Raw genomic sequence first — 8,867 nt, 5'->3', positions numbered from 1 at the left:
TTTAACACTTTTTTTTTAAATAAGGATCAGTTTTCGAAGTTTCACAGCTGTAGAGAAGTTGTGAGAGCAGGAAGAATCAGTCTTGATAGGGCAGAATCACCTTAAGCCAGTGTCTCATCTCAACACTGCGTATTGTGAAACTGTGGCCTGAAACTGCTGTCTGTCATATCAGATAATATTATCATTGATTTATTATGTTACTTCAGCTTATGCATTATTTGTAACCTTTTGGCAAGGATTGTTTTTCTTTTCTGGGCTGGTTTTTTTTGGTCTTGGTTTTTTGGGGGGTTTTGGGGCGTTGGTTTGTTGGGTTTTTTTTTACCACTACCTAGTGTGAGGGAGCCCTGATCCGAAACTTGGGTTCCAGGTGCTAGGATAATACAAGTATTAATCATGCCTGCTGCTAAAAATTTTCTACTTTATTTCCATTTGCATTTGTTTGCCTTCAGCTTCCAGTCATTGATTCTTGTTATGCCTTTCTCTGATGGATTAAAGAGCTCTTTAGTACTCACTATTTTCTCCCCAGGAAGGTGCTTTTACCCTGTAATCAAGTTACTTCTCAATCTTTCTTTTTTAAAAAAAAAGCTAAACAGATTGAACTTTTTATGGTTCTCATTATTTTTTCACATTCTTGGATGATTTTTGTGGCTCTTTTCTATTCCTTCTCTAATTTTTCTATTAAAAATGAGACATAAACCTGTATTTTACTAGTCACATACACAGAAGTAAAATTATTTCACTAGTTACTCCTGTATTAGTATGGTCAGAAATTGATTTTTTTGCAAGGTCAGATAAAGTAAACAACTACTTAATATGACTTCAGCACGTCTGAGTATGTAATTATTAGAGGACAGAAAAGGATGGATCATTTTAAAAACATTTAAATGCTTTATAAACTTGAAAAGGGCTATCAAATCAGCAAGAGTGGGTGTGCAGGAGGGGTTGCAAAAGTGTTTTTGTTGAGATTTTTAAGGAGATAGAAGTGAAATAAAAATAATAATTGTGGAGCAACAATAATAAATCAAAACCTTTAGTGCTGTGCATAGCATGGTAAAATGTACTTGCCAAAATTTTGTAGGATTGAATGTGAAACATTTGTTAGTAACAGACTGTCTGGGCCACTGGCGATAGAGACTGTGAGTGGACGTGAATGGATGTGCATCCCTTACAGCCATTTAATCCCACGAGTAGCCATTTGCTTACATTTGGAAAAGCTAGAACTGTTATGTGATCTGCTGTGCTGTAATAAATGAAATAACGTAGTATCAAGAATTTCTTTTGTTATAGCAGCTATCTCCATTAAGTCATACAGGAGTTCAAGCAATCAAAATCCACAGCTTCAAAGAGGCTCTGGAAGGTTTTACTGCTTCAGTATTTCTTATCAAAGGAGTGGCTACTCCTTTTGATTTTTGTCCATACCTTAGAAAAAGGTTGAGTTAAATTTACCCTGAGGAGACTAATCAGATGCCTGCCTGGTCAAAGCATCTCAGCCTACCCAACGACTTTTATGCATATTATGCATATCAGCATCTGAATTGAATCTGTACTCCCAGATCCACAGTTATCCCTCATGGAAACCATCAGATTTTCATTAAAATGAACTACAGACTGTTTAAACTCTCAGTGCTGAAGATTAATTTAATGCAAGTTTGTCTAAAATTGTGTCTTACACAAATTTGAGGTCACCACATTGACTTTCTGTCCAAACTGTCTTGCTTTTTGACTTCAAAAAGAGTATGTCTGTCCTTTGTGGCAACCTTCCCTCAGTGAATCTTGGTGCATATTCAATAAGGGACTTAATTTGTTGCAGCAAAATTAAAGTTCGTGGAAACATGGCAAATCAGGAAAAAAAAATACAATAATGTAAAAGACTTAAAATCCTCTAAAACTCCTGAAAAAAAGTAAAAGTGAATAAAGACAGAATAGAAGGCCAGATGGCCTCTAGTTAAGAAAGCACTAATCTAAATAGATTTAGACTAGAACTGTGTGTTAACGAAAAGGTGAATGCTAAGATTTTGGTAGCACAGGCTGACTAGGTGTAGAAGTTGAGCCCCTGCGATGATGAGCTCACAGAGCCCTTTTCAAAACAACTGTCTGTTGTTGGAAAGAGATGAAAGGAGTGGGCATTCCCATGAATGCCTTTTGGTGTCACAGGCTTAGTCGGCATAAAGCGTGTCATTTCTTACACCCTGTGTTGCTTCAGTTTCTCCTCCTGAGTCTCCCAAGTCCTGGAACAGAACCCTTAAATAAAGGGAGATAATGGCTCTGGGAAAGAAGATGGTAGAAGAAACAGGATGGTTGTGATAGAAGCTGGAGACAGTCTCCATGAGCATGCTAGCATGACTTTATTTCTTTGAATGACCATTTAAGAGGTGATCCTCCTTCCTGAACCAGTAATGAATTGGGACGGCTGCATGTAATGGCAGATGTTTGACCAACGCAGCACCCACTGGAGCATAAGATATACTGGATAACCATTCTGGAGGTGGGGGGAAGGCAGTGGTGGCTAGAAAATTACTTACTTTCCTGTTAAATAATGCTACTGATGAGTATTTGGTGAGCAGGTACAGCTGCCACAGTGCATTTTCCAGCTTAATCTTTACACGGGAGTATGGGGAAAAGAAGAGGAGAGAAAGAGGACAGAAAGGAGAGATGCAGAGAAAAGATAACAGTTTTTTGAGGCTTCTTCTGCTCTTCCAGGATATCTTCTTTTCCCTCCTTAAGTGATTGACTCTGATAACTTGTAGCACTTGTGATCTTCCTTAAACACCACATCTCATTGGGAAGTTAGCAGTTAATGAAGTTTTCTGAATACGTGGACAATTCCCCCAATGAATGAGAAGTGCTCCGTTGTCTACCATTGCGTTGTCAGGGATGAGACGGACACTGCTCCGTGTCAACCGTATACACTTGGCTGTATTTGGCAAAAGGGCAAGACTCTCTTGTCAAACTATGCAAATTCCTTTTTGAAGCCGTAAGGTAATGGTTATTTCCTCCAGCAGTTTCTGTAACTGCTTGTGTGCAGTGTAGGCATCATGGCAGATCTTGTGCAGTAACCAGACAGAGTGATGTGTGCTGCACCCCCTATTTCATTGGATATCAGCATCCCAAAAATTCACATTATTTTTGTGTCTTGTGGAGATAATACTTTGCTAGGATTTCTAATATCAGGGACTGTGTTGGGGTTGAGGTGTCTTCTACATATTCAGAAGCAGATGGTTTAGCCTATGTTGCAGATATGGATGGAGTCCTGTATAAAGGATCAGAGTACAGGCTGGGTGTGTTTGTATATTGTGTATTTTTAGAAAACATATAGATAAGAGAATAGTAGCTCTGTCCCAGCACTATACCTGGCTCATGGAATCTTTGCAATGTAAAATGTAGCTTTGAGGGCTATCTAAAGGAGTCCTGGATGTGAGGGAGCGTATCTTGTTGTATCTTCTGTGCTGGATAAAATAGGAGGGGAGTGAATCTCAGGTATTTTTCATCACCTTAGCCCAGTTTGGATTCTGCCTGTTCAGGTGTAGAAGTCTAATAGCGGTGTCAGCATCAGAGGCTTACCTGCCTCTGGACTGGAGCGAGGGAGGCCGGGTACTAATACTTGTAGAGGAGAGTGTCTGTGAAGGTGGACAGCAGCGTTTTGGATTTATTAGAAGCAGATGATAAGTCTTATCTTGGTGGTGGACTTGAGGGTAAAATCACGTAAATGCTCTGGAGATTTTGGAAAGCATTCGAATATTTGGTGCAATGTTTCCAGAAAGTTGAGGAGACAAGTGGCTGTTGCACTGCATGCTATCCTCTCAGCAAAGCAAACATCTCAACAGGTCAGTGATTTCAGAAATAGGGCAGTTCTGGAAGAACATTTCTTGAACTCCTTTTTGCTGTTGAAGCTGAACAAGTTCCCATCTGTCTGAAACTCTGCATTGCGAGCTTCACAGAGGTACTTAAGAAGTTATGTGCTTATACATAAGGAATCAGATGCTAAAGGAATCACATGTGATAATAGTAAATAATTTCCATTCCTATGAAACTGTTACTTTCCGTTCAGATTTTCGCTGTGACAAAATGTTCATGGTGCAGTGGTCATCAGAAGAAAAGTCCATACTGATGTGTTTTTGTCAGTTTTGCCCCCTTTGTGAGCTGAACAGCGTGGGCATACACTTTTGCTGTGAAATATGTTTTCTTGGATACTTTACTGTTAATTCCTCAAAAAGTGTACAAATTTTGATGTTATCCATCCATATGTTATCCTATTCTATAGGATAAAAGCACTGTGTAAGTACTGACCCTGATTTAAGAATGTTTCAGCTCTAGAAATGATGGAATTGTCTGCAGGGCTCACATGTCAACGAACATCAGCTGGTTCGCACATGAAGCCTGGCAACGAAATTACTGCAGTGGCACCGGTGCCATCCCTGCTCCCTGCCTGCCTCTCCCAGACCACTGCCTTCAGTCAGCCGAGGTTACCTTGTCCGGCTGCTGCTTCTCTTCAGTTACCGCTTACTCGCACATCTAGACTAGCCAGCCACTCGTCCACGCTGAAAGGACAAATGGCCTTCTGAAACCCTGTTCCCTAGATAATGCTCACTCATAAAAGAGAGCCAGCAATATATGCAGATTACTTGACGCAACCTGAGCAAACCCAGCTGAAAAGGTAAAGCAAAGCACATTCCGTGCATTGTTACTCTTTGCAGCCATGCTAAGTCTCATTTCTTTGAATGGAGTATTTCTCCTCCAGAAATGATTTTAAGGAAATATTTGAAGTATCTCTTGAAGATTTCATATGAGACACCGGAGGAAAAAATTGGTTGTAAGTCTGCATCTAATAAGCAACTGAGAATTGTGTTCATCTGGACTGCACACAAGCTGGCACTACAGCCTCAGGAAAAGGGCAGATGTGGCCAGTGCTTTTTCCAAATGCACTGTGAACAACCTACCAGCTGTATGGCTGGAAGTGTTCAAAAGCAACAGTGACAATTGAAATCACCAGGAGCTCCATCATAAGTACGTGTGCCCAAGTGCCCTCTCTCTGCAGATGTTTTGCTCCCATTTTGAGCTGAAAATGTAGCATTTTTCTTGAGAAAGGCTTTCAGATCTCATTAAAAATAGCCTAAGAGCAGCTTTGGATTTGACTGACATGATAGTTTTTATTGTGCCATTTTCGCTGTAATATTCTCTTAATTTTGACCCAAAGAAATGACAAACTCGTTCCTTGGGAAGGAGGACAGAGTGACAAAATCTGGAGGTCCAGTGACAACACTGCATCTCTTTGTTGTCAAAGCGAGCTATGAAATCATCTGCCTTCCAGCCAAAACCACTGGGGAGCAAGCAGTGTCCTTCACAGGAAGCAAAATTTGCAAGAGAAGGTGGTGGCGTGGAATAGCAACCTTCTTGTCCCAGGGGAGCTGTGCTGCCCTGCGTCCTGCGTCTCCTGGAATTGATGTAGGTTCCTTTTCTCACCTCTGTCAGCAACCAGAGCGCTGAAGTGGGCAGTGACTTTCTAAGGTCTGGCTCTTTATATGCTGTGACTTCCTCGAGAATTCTGCTGGAGGAGTCACCGAGGTGTTTCACAAAATCATTTTGGGAGCTGGGGAGAACAAGATCCCCACTCTGCATCTCTGTCTCTCATATCAGGCTTTGCTGCCAACCAGGTGGTCTGTGCTTCTTGGGATTCTCCATCCTTGTTTGTCTTCGCTAGAAGGCTTCAGTTGTGAGCTACGCAGGGCATGATCGGAAGTGAGAGGGTAATTTTAAATAAATAAAATAAAACTCTATTTTCATCATTCAGTTGGAGCTTTTCTGTTCCTATTCAGCAATATGTAGTTTAGAAGAACAGTTCTGTCTTTGGAGAAGCCTTTCTCCGTTATCTCTAAAGAAAATGGAAAACAAAAGGATGTTTAAAAAAAAAAGATTGAGAATATACAGCTGATGTTTCTATCCAAGTTCAGCTTGCCTTGCGTGGAAAAGAAGTTGAACCAAAAGGTTCCTTACGAACATGTCTACTGGTTTTAAAGTAAGTAACTACAAAGGATATTGTAAAAATTGAAATATTTGAAAGCATGTGTCTAATAGATATTATAGTCTTACTACTGCTTTGCAGTATGACATCCAATCAGTGTGACTTTTCCCAAAGTATGCTCTAGTTTGCAAAACACCAAAATTACTAAATAGGGGTTTTGAAACTTCCTGTGCAACTACATGCTTTTTTTTCTGGAGCAGTTGTATTGGTCTCTTACGACCCAAATATTCTGCGGGCAAAGCCTCTGTGCATGAAGTCAAAGGTGTCTCCTTTGTGTTATCCGAGTGATCTCAGTGATGGCACCTGTCGTGTGGAGCGTAATTTAAAACAGATTTGGACTTCAGTAAGGTTTGCAGAAGAAGGCACGTTTGTAGAGTATCAGAAGGGATGTGGCACAGCATGAACAAGAGAAGAAACATACACTGCTTCGGTAAAAAACGCTACTGTCTGCAACTGATGAGTAAATTCTTTTTATTTCTGTCATCAAGGACCGCAGAAGAAACCCACTAGAATATGGAAACCTGTACAGGCCTTAGTGTATAACTAGCCAAGATGAAGGAAAACCTTTACAGGATTATGTCATGTAATCAGAACCTCCTCATCACTCGCCTTTTACTGAATTGTTGGCTGGGAATAAATGCCTTCCTTTTCCTTCCTTTCAGGTCTGGTTTTCGCAGAAGAAACTTTAAAGAAGTTCAGGATGCGCGAGGCTATCAGCTCCTGCACGCTAGGCCACATGAACGCTCATGCTTTTTACAGTTTTCCTCTGCTCCATATTGTATGTAAAGGTTTAAACTTTAAGACACAAACCAGCCAAAAGAGAGACTTTCCTTTAGACAGAAACATTAGTGTTCCTTACTGTTCATGTATTTTCACATGATTTCAGATAGCAGAACCACTGTCTTCATGTGTCCATCGGGACTTCTTCACAAATGAAGCAGTTTTACAATTAGGGCCATTACTTAGAAGCATCTTTGCCTTCCATAAAGCACCATGCCTTGCTAAACAATTGATAATTGTGATAGAAGATTCGGAATTTGTTTGCCTTCTCACTGGCAGTGTCTTGAAAGACGCACCAGCTCGAGGAGGAGAAGAGTTAGGAGGCAACAGCCATAACCAAGCAGCAGCAACGAGCTTGAGCATTGGATCCAGAATAAAAATTAACTAAGGGGATCAGATGAATATGAATACAAATGTTCTGTCAGCAGATGTGTAAAAATGTGTATGATCTGTGGGGCCTGTTCCTCAGCCATGAGGGGCCCAGTTATCTTAGAAAGAATTTGAGGGGAGGTTGGTGGGTTTTTTTTGGGTGGGAGAATCGCCAGAGGACAAGGGTAGAAAGTGTGAACGACATTCAGAAGCAGCGCTGGTACAAACCTCTTGAATGATAAAGTTGTCCTGCTGCTTATTCAGGTGCTTGTTAGGAGGTGGTTTACATCTTGTGAGGCTGAACAGCTCTCAGCTTAATGTATCTTAACACGTGCTGTCAGCTTCCTAAACAGGAACCTAGTATCTCCTATATAGAACCCATATATTACTTCCATGGGACTTAATGGTACCGTGCCCAAAAGCGTATTGAAAGAAATAGGCCAGTGAAAAGAAAAAATGCAATTTTTGCTTCATGTCGTCAAATATGACACAAATGTCAACATGATGTTGAGACCAGTCGTCGATGTGTAGCACTCTGGACCGAGACTTAGTGTAAAGAGCGTCACCGCGCTCCATCCACTACGGTAACTCCTCCTAGCAGGTCAGCACGCATGGCCTCTGCTAGGGCATCTTCTCGTTTGAGACTCACTTGGGCCGTAACAGTGTCTTACAAACAATTTAGAAATACCACCCCACTTCAAGAAGGAAGAACGAGCACAAAGATCTGTCCGAGGATCATCGAACAGTAAGTCTGTGGCAAAGCCAATCTTTTGCAGCCTCTCATGTGGCTTAATTCCTAGAGACGAACCACACAAAGCAACCGCTTCGGTGCATCTGCACAGGATTTTATCACGACTCGTCTACCAACGCAATTAAAGTGATGCCATCCACCTAACATGGATGCAAGCCAGTGGGGAATTGAGGCGTCCCAGCATAAAAGTGTCCACAGTGAGCTAGTACTAGTGTAATTATATTGGTTCTTTTTAATCACATTCATATTTAAAGAAAGAGGAAGCGAGGTTATTGAACTTAGGCCTGGCTGCACTGTTAATTGGTACAATTATAACTAAGATGCAGGTTTGGGGCTTTTTTTTAATTCTCGGTATTTGTACAGCTTTCCATTTGCATAGGCATAAAGTTAATAATAGACTAGTATTCTCTAAGTTTCTCTCTTACTAAGCACTAAGCAAGCAGTGTTGGGCTAAATGAAAAGGTAAATGGTGTTATCGTTCTTGGATTTAGAGGCTGGTTTTGCTTGGGACCTTCAGCACAGCTTCCTAGGATTCACATTTCACTGTAGTTAATTCCTGCTACCAAATACTATTAGCCATGTACCATCAAAGAAAATATCAGAGACTTTATCAATTGTTTTATTTTGTCAGGTGGTAATAATTTAATTTTAAATTTTAAATTATTGGTAATAATTTTAATTCTGGTAATAGTTTTGGGTTTTAATTTTGGTAATAATTTAAATTTTATTACTGGCCACAGATGTCCATGTGTAAATAGTTGATTTTGACAATGTACTTAATCATCATGCTCTCTTAAAGTCTTCTCCTATCCATGAAGTTTCAGAAAGGTTTGTGGTCTAGCACACGAGGATTTGCCCTATTTTTCACGCTTAGCTGGCCTACAAAGCACTAAGGATTGTGCAGACCATCTCTTAACGTTACCTGCTACTCACACTGCCAGCGGTAAC

Source organism: Opisthocomus hoazin, chromosome 1 (assembly GCF_030867145.1).
Source record: "Opisthocomus hoazin isolate bOpiHoa1 chromosome 1, bOpiHoa1.hap1, whole genome shotgun sequence".
NCBI classification, from domain to species: domain Eukaryota; kingdom Metazoa; phylum Chordata; class Aves; order Opisthocomiformes; family Opisthocomidae; genus Opisthocomus; species Opisthocomus hoazin.
This window is presented reverse-complemented; position numbering follows the sequence as displayed.